Raw genomic sequence first — 15198 nt, 5'->3', positions numbered from 1 at the left:
GCATGGTCATCACGGAAAGGGCAGTCTGTGTTCAGGGAGGCAGGGGCGGGGCGGGTGCCCAGTCTGTCTTCAGAATACTTGCCCCACCCCCACCCTCCACCTCACATGCACTTGGTCTCTACCAGGCGCCAAGTTCAGTATGCACTGAGGGCCCTGCTGAGCTGCCCCATCCCCACCTAAAAGCTGGGGCTGGGGGTGGGGAGCTCTGGCTAACGTGCCTCCATCAACACCTGTGGCCTCTCATCTGGTATCTTGCCGGTGTCCCTCACAACTGGTGACCATCTGAGATGTTCTGTAGCCCCCACGGCAGGGTTGACCAGGGACACAGATGGATTGCCATGCCAGATCCAAGAGGGTGTTGGATACCCTGGAGCCCCAGCTTCCAGCTGGCTAGGGCCCCACTCTCCCAAGCCCCACTCACGGCCCACTGGGGCCCAGCTGGGGTCTTTGAAGATGGGCTAATGCAAATGGTCCTGATAGACTCTTAGATATTAATGGCCCGAAAGTGGCTTGGCAATTCCGCAGGGGTCTGCTGGCCCAGGGTCCACATCGTGTGTGGAGTGGAAGAGGAAGCAAAGACAGCCCTCATCACACTTGAAACAATGGTCCAGCGTGCTTTGTCTTTAGGGCCTGGCTGTAACAGCTGCAAGGGGTCCTGGACCTTTCCAGGCATCTCCTTTGATGGTGGAGCTGTTCTATTTTACAGATGAGAGCTTAAGAGTCCAGAGGCTCAGTGACCTGCCCTTATTCGCTCAAGCATGGAGGGGCTAGTTCTGTGCTGAATCCCCTGCTGCACTTCCTCTGGGCTTCAATTTTCAATTGCATGTTTGCAAATTCACCAACTCCCTAAAATTTTTTTCCACATTTTTTAATTGGTGCATTATAGTTGTACACAATGGTGGGATTTGTTGCACACAATATAATAATGAAACGTGACCAGTATCATTCCTCAGCATTTCTCCTTTCCCTTTCCTCCTCCCTCCCCCTGATTTTCATGAGAGCTCCCACCTCCCTTTTCCTTTTACTCCTCTAGCTTCTACATATGAGACAAAGCATGACCCTTGACCTTCTGAGTTTGGCTTATTTCGCTTAACATATTCTCAATTTCCTGCAAATGACATAATATCATTTTTGATGGCTGAATAAAACTCCGTTGTTAGTAAAATTTATTTCTAACCTTGGGCTACTCAAGTTGCTTCGGCAGTCCTTTGAAACCAAAAATTTGAGTTATTCCATGCACGTTCCCAGCTGAGGCCAAACAAGACAATGCTCTGCCTGCCAATTTGGCTCATAGGGTCAACCTGCTGTGGTCTGAATACAATTTGTCCCCACTGAAACTCATGGAAGCTCATGGAAATGCAACTGCCTCGTGGCTGTGTTGGGAAGTGGGGCCTTTCTGAAGTGACCAGGTCATTAAGAGACTGAAATCGCTCCTGGGGGCGTGGGTTCCTTCTCTCCACAGGAGGTGAGGCAGCCCCTGACCCTACTTTGTTCCTCCCACAGGTGCCCAGTTGCCCTTTGACCCCGAGACCCTCACCAGAGTCCAGTGCCATGCCCTTGGACTTCCCAGCCTCCAGAACCATAAGCCAGAATGAACCTCTTCTTTCTAACGGACCCAGCCTCAGTATTCCATCATAGCAACAGTGGACAAAGACTCTCCCCCAGGAGCCAAGGTGCCCCGTTGCTGACGCAGTGTCACCGAGACTTCACCGTCCCTGCTGTGAATGGGGGTCTACGTCTCTGCCTTCCCTTTGAGGAACATGCTTTTCTTATCCCTTTAGAGGTGAGAAACGAGGTGGCTGACAGGTCTTTTTCCTTTGTGGTGCTGGGACTTGAACCCAGGAGCACTTCACCAGCAAGTTACATCCCCAGACTCTCGTTCTGAGATGGTCTTGCTACGTCGCCAGGCTGACCTCAAGCTTACCATCCCGAGTTGCAGGATTACAGGCGTGCATCACTGTGCCCACCCTGCAGTGGCTTTTTCTGCTCCATTTGAGCATCAGGGACAAACTGTAACTCTGAAAATGATGTCAACCTCACCACTGACCCACTGGGCTCTCCTGCACCTGCTCAGGAGGCCACAGTCCCAGGCCCAGCTCATCGACCCCGAGTGACAGCAGCAAAGGCACTGGGGAAGAGCAGCCCTCCAAGAAGCAGGCAAGGAACTCTGAGGAGCCAGAACCGCCCCACATACTTGGCGTGTGACAGATGTGTGGGCCACTGCAGCCAGTGGTGGGATGGACCAGGCGGCTGAAGTCCGGCCCACAAGATGGTATTTGAGAAACTCCTATTTCAAGCACACTGAAAACAGCTGAGAGCCTTCCGGTCACCATTCATCAGCCTCTAGTCTTGACTTCCCTGAGAAGCAGGGACCTGGGCCCTCCGACAGCCCAGCTGTCACTCACCACCAGCCGTTCTGCAGAGTTCCCAGCGAGCCTCAGAAATCCTGGTACCTTCCACCCACTGGGTGCAATCAGGCGTCGGAAGCTGCAGTGATGTCTGGGAGGAAGAGGGCAATGAAGACAATGGTCCTGGGAGGGGAGGAGGCCTCTGCCCTCGGGGATTGAACCAGGGGTGCTCGATCATTGGCTCCATCCTCGGTCCTTTTATATTTTTTTTATTTTGAGAGCGCCGAATCCTAACCACTAGACCGCCAGGGAACTTTATATATATTTTTTTTATTTTGTGACACAATCTCCCTAAGTTGCTTAGGGCCTAAGCTGCAGAGGCTGGCCTCGGACTTGTGATCCTCCTGCCTCAGCCTCCCACATCACTGGGATCACAGGTGTGCAACACTGCACCCAACGAACAGGTCACATCACTTGATGTTAGTTTCCCTTCCTTGAAATTGGGTCACACCAGTGGTTCCAAATTGTGCTAGGCTGGGTCTGGTGTTCTACGGTTGATTCAATGTTTAATTAAAGATTCATTATTAAATGTGTTTAAACATTCTAAATCATATTTCATAACCACGCGTGTGCAGCTGAGTGGTGGAGCGTGTGCTTCACGTGTGCAAGGCCCTGACCCCAGCTCCAGGGGAGGCACTGAACTGCCGTGGGCGCTGTGCTTCATCTCACCCATTTGGCCTATCCTTGGGCCAATTTCATGTCACTTTATTTTATTTCATTAATTTGGGGGGCACTACTGGGGATTGAGTCCGGGGGTGCTTAACCGCTGAGCCACATCCCCAGCCCTTTTTCTGTTTTATTTAGAGACAGGGTCTCGCTGAGATGCTGAGGCTTTTTCTTTTCCGTTTGTTCTGATGAGTTGTACAAGGCAGCGGAATGCATCGCGACTCGCTGTATACACGTGGAGCACAACCGCTCATTTCTCTGGTTGTACATGCTGTAGTAGCCCATTCATGCAACCAGACGTGTACTCAGGGTGCTAACATCCGTCTCATTCCACCATCCTTCCTGCCCCTGTGTCCCCTCCCCTCCCCTTGGCCCAATCCACAGTTCCTCCATTCTTCCCTTGCCGCCCCACCCCAATATGGATCAATATCCACATATCAGAGAAAACATTTGGCCTTCAGTTTTTGGGGACTGGTTTATTTTGCTTAGCATAATATTCTCCAACTCCATCCATTTACCTGCAAATGCCATCATTTTACTCTTCTTTAAGGCTGAGTAATAATACCACAGTTTCTTTATTCATTCATCAATTGAAAGGCAACTAGATTGATTCCACACTTTGGGTACTGTGAATCAAGCTGCTATAAACATTGATGTGACTGTGTCACTGTGGTATGCGGATTTTAAGTCCCTTTGGGTATAAAACAAAGAGTGGGATAGCTGGGTCAAATGGTGGTCAGTTCCAAGTTTTCTAGCTGATTCTGAATAGCCTCAAAAAAAAAAAATGCTTGGGAATCAAACTAACAAAAGAGGTAAAAACCTCTACAATGAAAACTACAGACACTAAAGAAGGAAATTGAAGAAGACCTTAAAAGATGGAAAGACCTCCCATGTTCTTGGGTAGACGGAATTAACATTGTCAAAATGGCCATACTACCAAAAGCATTATACAGATTTAATGCAATTCCAATTAAAATACCAACGACATTCCTCATAGAAATAGAAAAAGCAATCATGAAATTTATTTGGAAAAAATAAGAGACCCAGAATAGTCAAGGCAATCCTTAGCAAGAAGAGTGAAGCAGGAGGCAGCACAATACCAGACCTTAAACTACACTGCAGAGCAACTCTAACAAAAATGGTGTGGTATTGGCACCAAAGTAAACATGTAGACCAATGGTGCAGAATAGAAGACACAGAGACAAACCCACACAAATACAGTTATCTCATATTGAGGCTGGTTTTGAACTTTTAATCCTCCTGCCTCGGCCTCCCAAACCACTGGGCTCACAGGCGTTGCCATGGCACCTGGCTGGCATTTTAATTACTTTAACTTTATAGTAGATACAAATCAACTTCACTAATTTTTGCAAGATGACTTGGACTGCCCTCTGCCCTTTGCATTTGTATATAGATTTTAGGGTCAGCTTGTCAATCTCCTGCCCCCCACCATAATTTTTAAAACTTTCAGGGATTTTGATTGTGAACACATCAAATCTATGGATCTATTTGGAGCAAATCAACACTCTAACAAAACTGAGCTTTCCAGTCCATGGGCATGCAAGATCTCTTCTTTTGCTTACTTCTTTGATTCATCTCTATAATTTTAGTACTTTTTGGTAAAAAGATCTTACACACCTTTCTTTTCACTTATTCTAGATTTTTTTTATGTTCTGCTTATTGGAAATGGTATTTTTATTTCAGTTTTTATCCCTTGGCTGCTAGTTCTAGAAATGCAATTTATTTTTACGCATTGCTTTGGATTCCAACAACCTTGCTTAAGTTCACTTGTTAATTATAATAGCTTATAAATCTGACCTTTCTACACTCACAATCATATCATCCAAGAATAGTGATGGTGTTGCTTTTTCCCTCTCGCTCCTTATGCTGTTTCTTCTGGTTGCCTGACTGTCCTGGTCAAGACCTCCAGGACATCATTGGTTGGGGGCAGGGAGGATGGGCGCCCTGGTCCTGTTCCTAATCTCGGAGGGAATGTTCTCACTAGCTGACTATTCATTGCGCCTGCTGATTGTTGGTTGTACACACTTGTATTCGACCAGGAAGTTTCCTTTTGTTTTTAGTTTGCTAAGACCTTCATCATAAATCAATGTTTTCAAATGCATTCTCTACATCTATCAAGAACACCAGCTGGCAGTGTGGTCCTGTGCTACAGCCTTTGCCTGGCAAGCATGAGGCCCTAGTTTCCAACCTCAGCACTGAGAAATCTAGAGAACACCACATGGTGTATCTCCTTGTTCACTTTAATATAGTGAATTACACTGATTGGCTTTCAAGCGTTAAGCCAGCCTTGCATTCCTAGAATAAACCTCATTATGGCCATAATGTATTATCTATCCTTTTTCTTTATATAAATGGTTTGATTTGCCGCAATTTTTGTTTAGGGTCGTACATTCATGAGAATCACTGGTCTGTAATGTGTGTCAGACTTAACCCCCTCAAGACCAAGGAGGCATGGGCTTGGGCTATGAGCTAACGGGTCTCTTGCAGGCCACTACCGATGGGGAAAGTGCTGACGCTGGACCGGTCTTAAATTCAGGCCTGTGAGCATCTGCCTGGCAAATGCACCAAAAGGTCCATTACGCATTTCACGGCTGAGTTCCCTGCTCAGTCCAACGCCAGGCAAGGCCCCGGCAAGCAGAGCAGCCCGCAGAGCACCCGCTGTCTTCCAGACCCAGGGCTCAGCCTGGGTCACAGACCAGGCAAGGCCACTTCTCCCACCACTGAGCTGGCCAGGGAGCGACTCTGATACAAAACGTTCTTTCCACACAGTCGAACCTTCTGAGTCAGTTTTTTAAAAATATTTTTTTAGTTGCCAATGGACCTTTATTTATTTATATGTGGTGCTGAGGACCAAACCCAGGGCCTCACACATGCCAAGCAAGCCCTCTACCCACTGAGCCACAACCCCGGCCCTGAATCAGTTTCATTAAAGAGTATCCAAACCAGGTGAAGCGGCACATCCCTGTAATCCTGGGAAGCCAGGAGGCTGAGGCAGGAAGATTACAAGGTCAATGCCAGCCTCAGCAACTTAGCGAGGCCCTAAGCAACTTAGTGAAACTCTGTCTCAAGATAAAAAACAAAAAGTGCTGGGGGTGTGGCCCAGTGGTTAGGCACCCCCGGGTTCAATCCCCAGCACCAAATCTTTTTGGAGTACCCAGGACAACAGTTGAGCAGTTCAGAAACTGCCGTTGACACCTGCTTGTTTGTCAGAATCGGGATCCTACCCACATGGGGCAACCAATCCAGGAACGACTTGGACACTGCCATCCAGAATCCCTTTGTTTTGAATCTATCACCAACAAAACAGCTTCACTGTCTCCACCATGGTGGAAAATGGCAAGTGACAGCTCTAAGTGTGAATTTAAATATCTATTGCTGTCTAAATGCCACTCATATCTTTCTTTGGTTTGGGGCGATTGGAAGGTGTTGTGCTGGGTGTGTGTGTGTGTGTGTGTGTGTGTGTGTGTTGTTTTGGGTTTTTTTCGCAATTTCTCTGTGTGGTGTTCTCTCAACTCCCTGGATCTGGGCTTTGCTGCCTGCCATTAATTTAAGGTTCTCAGCCATCTCTCTTGGGCTCCATCTCCTTCTGATACTCCGACTGTGCATGTGCTATACTCCCTGAGATCCTCCTGCTGTTCTTGGATATCCTGCTCCGTTTCTTTCATTCATTTTCTCTTTATCTTTCTGTTCTGGAAGTTTCTCCTGATCTATCTTAAAGCCACTGACTCAGAGGCCGCCCAGGATCCTGCACTTTTTTTTTTTTTTTTTTAGATGTTGATAGGCCTTTACTTTTTATTCATTTAGTTCTATGTGGTGCTGAGAATTGGACCCAGTGCCTCACACATGCCAGGCAAGCGCCCTACCAACGAGCCACAGCCCAGCCCCAGGATCCTTCCAGTTTCTGATGCCCAGCATTTGCTTTGGATTCCTCTGAGGGTGCCCGTGTCCCTGCTCCCACAGCTGGCTACTCCTGCCTGCCTCCGCCTTTTCCTATCCCAGCCCTTAACACATCTGTCATGGATACTTTCAGTTCCCGGTCTGATACCTCCAGCCTCCGTCACGTCTGAGTCTGATTCCCGTCCTGGGTTTGTCTCTTTGGATTGTTGTTGACATCCCTTGCAGTTTGGGGCTAAAAACTAGACGTGTGGTATCAGGTGACAGGGACTGAGGTCAAGAGTCCTGAAGCGCGACCTCCCGCCCCCCGGAAGCCGGGCATGTTCTGTGTTTGTGGTAGCTCTGCGCACCAGAGGCTTCAGTATTCTGCTGTCCTCGGTTTCACCTCCTCATGACACGCCACTCCTCCTCCTCGGAGAGCCCATCTGGAGCTCTTCTGGCTGTCTCCCACCCCCGAGATGACACTGTGGCCTGAGGGCCTGCGGAGGTGGGGAGATGGGCACCTTCCCTCTCTGTGGATGCAGTGTCCGTCTTTTCTGGGCCTGGGCCTCAGGCTGGGACCTTCCCAGCGTCCCTGCAGAGGTGACACTCTCCCCTGCCTGGTCCTCCTCTGCTGTGCTCCACGGGCTTCTCCACGCCCCACGCCCCTGCAGAGCCTGCGGAGTCTTTCTCTGGCGGGACCTGGCGGGGCTCCCACGGGGACAGCGGTGGAAGCTGACCCTCTCCTGGAGGCCCCAGGACTTTCTTACTTAGACGCCAGTCCACACTCAGCCTCTGGCAAGTGGTCAAAGTCACCCACCTTCGAAGCATTCCCACGGCCTGTGACCCGGGGACCGCGGCCCAGGCTGCGACTCTCCGGATTCTCCTGTCTGCGATTCGGGCACGGGTCTGCCCACAATCTCGTTTCTCTGATGGGCTCGAGAAAAGTTTGCTCAGCTTTCTCTTTGTGGCGAGGAGGTGAACGATGACCTCCTGTCCTTTACCTGTCAGAGCTGAAACAGAACACCAGTGTCTGTCCTGACGTGGTTCCTTCGTGAGCCGTCACCTGCAGGAAGCAGTTCACTGCCCAGCTGCCACTGCGCCCGCCTGCTCACCCACCCCCAGGACGTGATGGGGCGCAGCTGAGCACAGTGGGCAGATGGCTCTAGGTAGCCCTGTGAGTGTTGAGGGGCACCAGAGGACATTCGGTCGAGGACAAATGACTCTTTTTGAAACCCCACAGAGGATTCTAACCCTGGGCGGGCATTCCTCGAAACAGCCTGGGTCTGATACGTGCCCACTCGCTTTGGAACATGAGCCTGCCACAGACCTAACCATTGGTCTTCTGTGGCCTCTTGTCTTGGAAGAGAGCCAGCACAATGCAAGTCCTCAGAGGGTGCTGGCTGAACCGGCTCACCTTTCCCGAGCGTCTCCAGGAATCGGAAGCTGCCAGGGCTGAGCCAACGTTGCTGGAAATACTTTGCCCTGGCCTGGTGCCCCCAGATGCCAGGTCCAGCCTGACACACTGTGGGTATGCAACAACTATCTCCATGATGAAAATTTTAAAATGAGCTGGGCATGGTGGCACATACCTGTGATCTCAAGTCTGGAAGAGTGTGGGTTCAAGGCCAGCCTCAGCAGGGTCCTAAGGAGACCTTGTCTCAGAATAGAGGTGAAAAAAGAACTGGGGTATAGCTCAGTGGTAGTGTGCCCCTGGAAAGAAAGGAGAGAGAGAGAGAGAGAGAGAGAGAGAGAGAGAGAGAGAGAGAGAGGTGTGTGGACTGAGATTCCAGAGTATCCAGAAGTTTCTGAAATAAATACAACTGTAACTTGCCGGATATTTGGAGCAGCAAATGTCCCCCTCATTGCAACTACAACTAATTGAACTGGTCTCTGGAGACGTCTGTCATCCCTGACTGCCCAGGGTGTGGATCCAGACAGGAGGGGAGAGTCAGGAAGCAGAAAAGGCAGAAAAATCATTCTAAGGTGCAGCTCAGTGGTAGCGCATGTGCACGAAGCCCTGGGTTCAAGCCCGCCTTGCGATCAGTTAGTAAATAGCAGTCTTCATCAGGCCAGATGGCCACCCTTTCTTTCTCTTTTCCTTTCTTTTTGAGGTGCAGGTGACGGAACCCAGGGCCTGGTGCACGGTGGGCAAGGACTCTGCCATGGAGCCACAACCTAGACCTTGACACGTGTTCTCTGGCACATGGATAGTTAAGAACACAGGACTGGCATGGGGCCCAGTAAGGTGAAGATGCCACCCAAGGAGGTTTACCCCTGGGCTGTGGAGAGCACGTGAGGTCCTGAGGAGGAGGGCACAGGCTTGGAGGACATTCATTACCCTGCTGAACCCGCTTCCTCCTCCATAAAACGACGACCGTGGACTCTCCCTCTGAGAGTGGTTCAGAGCTGTCACAGCCTCACCAACGTGCTTCACCCAGTGCTTGGCACAGGAACAAAACAGAGGTCGCGGAGAGCAGAACCCTGTAGCCACCAGGAGGCCAGTCCTAGCACTGGGGTGGTAGGGATGGTAACGGTGCTCTGGGTAGAGGTTCCTCGTGGTGTGGGTGGGATTGAGGTCCAAGGAAGAGGTTTGGGGAGGTCTGAGACCCTGGTTGTGGAGGGAGAGAAGCCACGGTCGTTCGGAGGATACTTCAGTGGGCACCTCTGGCTCTGGCTCCTAAATCTGTCCCCTCAGGTTGGGGCATTTGTACCTGGGCCTCAAATCTCTCCCACATCCTGGCTGTGACCAGGGCTCGGGGTTTGGAGGACCTGGGCGCCCTGACCTGCCGCTCTGCCAGGAGGTGCCGTATTTTCAGAAACTGTGGAATCTCCTTGTTGGGCACCGAAACTTCACAGGCCAGCCAGGAGAGGCAGGCCAGACTGGAGGCCTCACTGTGCTGGAACGCTCCACCACCACAGCTCCCTCTCCCCCATCAGGCCCTTGCTGGCAGAGCACCCCCCAGTGTGCACCCCGGAACTGGCTGTGGGACCACTGGAGACCAAGGGACAAGACCCTTGGCCTAGCGGTGCTCTCAACCTTGAGAAGGGACCACAGAGATACCCACCATTGAACTTCCATGCTTCCCAAAACTCCAAGCATGGCCAGGTGTTGTTGGCTTTTGGTTTTGGTTTTTCCCTTTCCTTCACTTTTCTGTACTGGCCATTGAACCTAGGGGTGCTTTTCTACTGAGCTACATCCCCAGATCTTATATTTCTTTCCTGAGACAGAGTCTCACTAAGTGACTGAGGTTGGCCTTGAACTTGCAACCCTCTTGACTCAGCCTACCAAATCGCTGGGTCAAAGGCCTGCATCACCATACCCAGCTCATGTGTTTTTTAAACGTAACTAAGTTGCCAATCCATCTTCTATCCTATGAACTTCCGCCTCCACCCATACTGGGAATTGAACCCAGGGGCACTCCACCACTGAGCTGTACCCCCAGTCCTTTTTATTTTGAGATAAGGTCTCCCTAAGTTGCCCAAGCTGGCCTTAAGCCTGCCATCCTCCTGCCTCAGCCTCCCGAATGGCTGGGATGACAGTCTTATGAGCTTTTCATGCTGTCATTTGTCTCTCGCAACAGCCCGATGGAGGTTCTATTGTTATCCCCATTTAGCAGATAAAGAAACTAAAGCTTGGAGAGGGGAAGGGGCACCTCGGTTCCAATGCACATGTGAAGGCCTCTGAGGCCCTGGGCATTTGCTTATGGGCCAGGTGATGCGTGCACCTGGGCCGAGTGCACACTGAGGAGGGGATAACTGGCAGCAATGGCAGCCTCCACACCAGTCCAGGGTCCACTGCACGGTTCAGCTCGTGCAAGCTCCACTGCAGGGTTGGTTCTTATTCCCACTTTGCAGATGAAGAATAAGGCACAGGGATGGGAGCCCTCCCAGAGAGCCGTCTGTTACTGACAGAGCAGGCATTATGTCCAGGCCCTCGTAGTTGCCCAAGAGACCAAGGGTCAGGTGGTATAAGACAAGTTGTCACCACCTCTGGCTCACCAGGGTGCACCCTGGCAGAAGCTGGGCAGACAGATCAAGGACTGGGTTTGCCCTGGTCACATGGTGTCCAGGGTCCTGTAGAGGATGTGGCACACATTAGGTCCTCAGTAAGCATTTATAGAACAAAGGAGTGACCGGAAGCCTCCAGGACTTGGGGTGAGGCAGGGGGTGGTCCATACCACAGCAGTAAGGGCACCATGATCGCCCCCAAACCCCTCTGCTGCCCAAACAACTTCAGAAAGGCCATTCCAGGCAGAAGGAAGGACAGGCCTGAGGACCAAGAAGCAGGAAACCTTGGGGGGCCCAGGAGGTCACTGAGGAAGCAAGGAGGCTGTGCAGATGGGAGGGGCTCTGGTGGAGGAAGGGGAGTGATGGTGGGAGAAGGCTCCTTCTGGCCACCCCTAGACTCTCAGGAGCAGCAGGCAGCTGGGCAGGTGAGCCTGCAGCTGGGATGCGAGGCTGGGAGGCCTGTGGCTGATGCCCTCTTCCTCCCTGTCCTCCCTAAGTCTTCAGGCTCCCAGGTTCTTCTGCAATCCCCCTGCCTCAGCACCCTTCGTCTATCTTCCTCCCTCCACTTCTCATATTTTGACTGTATCTGATCTTTCCACGTTGGCCTCTATTTAAGTGTCTCTCCACCTCCGGCCCCTCTGCCTCTCGCCTTGACTCTTCTCTCCAGATGTCCAAGCCTGACCCAGCGTCCCTTCCCTTGGTCGGGGCAGGGCTGTGGCACTGGCCTCCACGGGCCTAGGGAATGGGGCATAGGCGATAGTGGCGAGGGGGGTGTTTCGAGAGGAGCAGGGGAAAAGCCACCTCCCTGGGTGCCCAGGAAGTCTCGCGTGCCATTCACCTGCCGGCCGGGCCGCCAGCTCAGAGTTCGTAGGCTCGACGTGGGCGCCCCGGGGCGCGCCTTTGTCTCTCCCTAGGCCTCCAAGGCTAATTAGATAGGGTAAGAGTGAGGCTGCGGGGAAGCGGGGACCGCTGTTCCTATTCATCGCTTCACCGCCGCGACTCCGCCGGGCAGCCCGGCCGCAGGCTTGGCTGTTCCCATGTCACGTCTATTGAAGCCGGTCCAGCCGCCCAAGGTTCCGCACCACTTCCGCAGCTCTGTCCTAGCTGGCGGGAGCGTTCTGGAGCCTTGCATCGTCCTACGGGAACCCGGGAAGGATGGGACCGGACACAGGGGCCCAATCAAGGAGAGAATTTCCCAGGGCCACCGCGGGAATGGAGAGGAGAAAGACAGACTCGTCAAGGGAGGGACGTGGGAGGAGGAAGCCATAAATGTGTGAGAGAGCAGGAGAGGGTCATGAAGCGCTGGCGAAAGAGGACGTCGCAGAGGAAAGAACCAGAAGAGGAGATGGGGGTAGGGTGGGGAGCGGGGAACAAACGGGGTTGGGACAGCGCGATGGCAGCAAGCGCATCTGGAGCGCCGGGAGCAGACGGAAACCCGCGCCAGAAAGGACCCGGTCGCGGGAGGGGCTGCCGAGAAGCCACCAAAGGGGGCGGGACGCGCGGATGGCGCAGGGGGGCGCGGGGGCCCCAAACCCGCCGCAGGGCTGGGGCGCAGGGGCTTGGGGACCCGAGTGGGGGTTCCGGGCGCGGCGCAGCCACATTCTTCGCCTTTTTTTCCTCGGGCTCATTCCGGTCGATCGATACCTGCGCGGGACCTGCCCCCGTCGCTAATATCTTTTTAATGAGTTCGCGGGGCTTAAAGCCAGAGAGATCTGCCCTCCAGGGTGGATTTTCCCCCGGCAGATGTTTCGGGAGGAGGAGGCTCGCGGAGCCCCCGGGAGGGAGGGGACAAATCTCTCCCTCGGAGGGGCGAGGGCCGGAGACTTTCTTCTAAAGTTCAAAAGAAAGGGGCTTTCACTCAGCCCCCAAAAATGTATTTCTCCTCGGACAATGGGCTTCTTTCTGCGCCTCCCAAGGCCGGCGGGCGGTAGGGGCGGGATCCGTGCGCTTTGGCCCAGCCTGGTCGCCTCGCGCGCCCCAGCCCCCGCACCCGGCCCGGTCGCCCTGCGCGGGCGCAGGAGCCGGGAACCGGGCCTCCCCTCCAGACGTCCACTGAAGCGTGCGTGCGGGGCTGAGCCGACCAGAACCAAAGTGCCCCGCCGGCTGATCTGCCGAGACTGGGGTCCTCGGGCTGCTCCCCGCGCTCTGGGTCTCGTGGGCTGAGGCCCGGCCTGAATGGGTGCGCGCTGGGGCCTCTACGGGAGGCAGGACGCATCTCTGAACTAGGGCCACCGGCCGGTCCCCTCGGCACTCCTCCCTGCGCTAAGCAACAAGTAGAAATTAGCGGGCGCCGGACAACTGCGGGGCCCTGAGCCCCGCCATCCCTTTTGGTCGCCCCGGCTCGTTTCCACACCCGCTCCCGGGTGTCCCTCAGTCCCTGGGTCTCTCGGCCTGCCTCTGCCTCCCTCTCTCCACTCCCGTGGGCTCGTGGGGAAGGGGAACCGGGCGGTGAGGATGACCTCCGAAGAGCCGCGGCCGATTGATTCGTTCCGCTCGGAGCCGGGACCGGGGCCGGGCGGCGGCGGCGGCGGCGGGGATAAAGATGTTCTCCCTGAAAGGGGGAGGGGGCTCGGAGCGGGAAGCGGGGCCATTCACTCCTGGCCCGGCCCCTCGGGAAGCCGTGCCGAAGAAAGGGGGCCGAGGCCTATTCAAGCCCTACGAGCCGCCCACAATGGACCGATATACTGGGGGCCTCTCTATTAACGCCCATGAATATTAAAGAGATCGCAGGGCGGCGGCCGGTGGGCGCGAGGGTGGGGGGCGCCTGCGAGCTCCGGCCGGCCGGCCCAAGGGAGGGGTCTTCAGCGCGGGCACACACTGCGCCTGGGCGGCTCATTCGCTGGAACAACTGGAACATGCGTTTTCTCCCCTCCACATCCCCACGCAGGGAGCTGCGACCTCAGGGGTCTTGCGCCCCAATCCCAGTGGACCCCGAGCTAGGAGCTCCCTTTCTGGGGGCGCCCGGGTGGATGTACTCTTAGGCCAGAAACTCAAAATGCGAAAGCGCGGCGGAGACCCGGCATGCCTGCTGGAAAGTTGTTCTGACCCTTGCTCCTGGCCCTCCCTCACCGCCAGGTTCGCTGATTCCGAGGAGAGTAAGGGAATGGGGCTCCCTAGCCACTGCGGAGCCCTGGGTCCTTGCACCTTCTGACCCTAAAGTTGGGGTCTAGGACCCAAATACTGTCCCACAGAATGGAAGGATGCACAGAGACCGAGGGCTTTTCTCAGTGGGGAGCGTCATGGGAATTGTCAAAACTCCTCAGGATTTAGGGGAGGGGAAGTGACCCGATCCAAAGAGAAACAAGGTGGGAAGAAACCTCAGTTCACAAAGTCCAGCCCAAACCATTACACAGACAGGAACACCGAAGCCTAGAGAGAGAACGCACAGCCTTTGGTCTGCAGCTCTTGGGGTGGGTATTTGGGCTTGGGAGCCGAGAACGGTTTGGTGGCACTTCTCCCTGCCTAATCTCCTCTCCTCAGGCGCATTCTCCTCTCCATTTAGTCTGGTAGAAGCCAAGGCCCATGCGCCCGTCAGGTTTCCTTGTCATGGACCATCGGATTCCCATCACCCCCTCAGACTTGAGCCCTCAGGAGTGAGCTAGCGAGTCCTGCTGGCGGCATCTGGAAGGGAGTGGAGGTTCTGGGGCCCTACCTTGCCGGCTTCCATTGCTCCTCCGCAGGGCTGCCCTCTGCTGGCGCCCAGCCCGATGGTTCTGCTTTCTGCCTGGTGCACCCTGCCCTGGACGCCAGGGTGGAGTGGATCTGGGTGCAGGGTCTGAAGACTGGTCACCTTCCTTGCTCTGCATTCCCAGGCAGGACTGGAGATGTCAGAGACCACTGACCAAAACCGGAGTGTATGGTCCTGGGATCCATGGCTGCCAGGTGTGAGGCAGATTTGTCACGGCCCAGCCGGGTTCTTTTCCAAAGGGTATGGAGATGGGGCCTTGCTTATGGGAGTACAGCCAGGTGCCCAGATTTCAAAGAAGGCCTGAGCTGTCGGTCATGTCCAGTAGAGACCTATCCATGAGACCAAACTAGCCGGGAGGGTGCGGAACACTTTCCTCAGCAGCATCTGAAATGAGCCTTCACAGGTGGGTAGGGTCAAGGGCTTTGGCAGTTGTGGGAGATGTTCCTAGCGTCCCCCCAAACACCATCAGGAGGTGTCTGGAGCTGGGCTGGGGGATTGAGGCTAACCCCAGAGGCACCGAGCCTACAAGAA

This window comes from Sciurus carolinensis, chromosome 14 (genome assembly GCF_902686445.1).
Source record: "Sciurus carolinensis chromosome 14, mSciCar1.2, whole genome shotgun sequence".
NCBI lineage: Eukaryota > Metazoa > Chordata > Mammalia > Rodentia > Sciuridae > Sciurus > Sciurus carolinensis.
The sequence above is the reverse complement of the archived record's forward strand: the minus strand, read 5'-3'. Positions refer to the sequence as shown.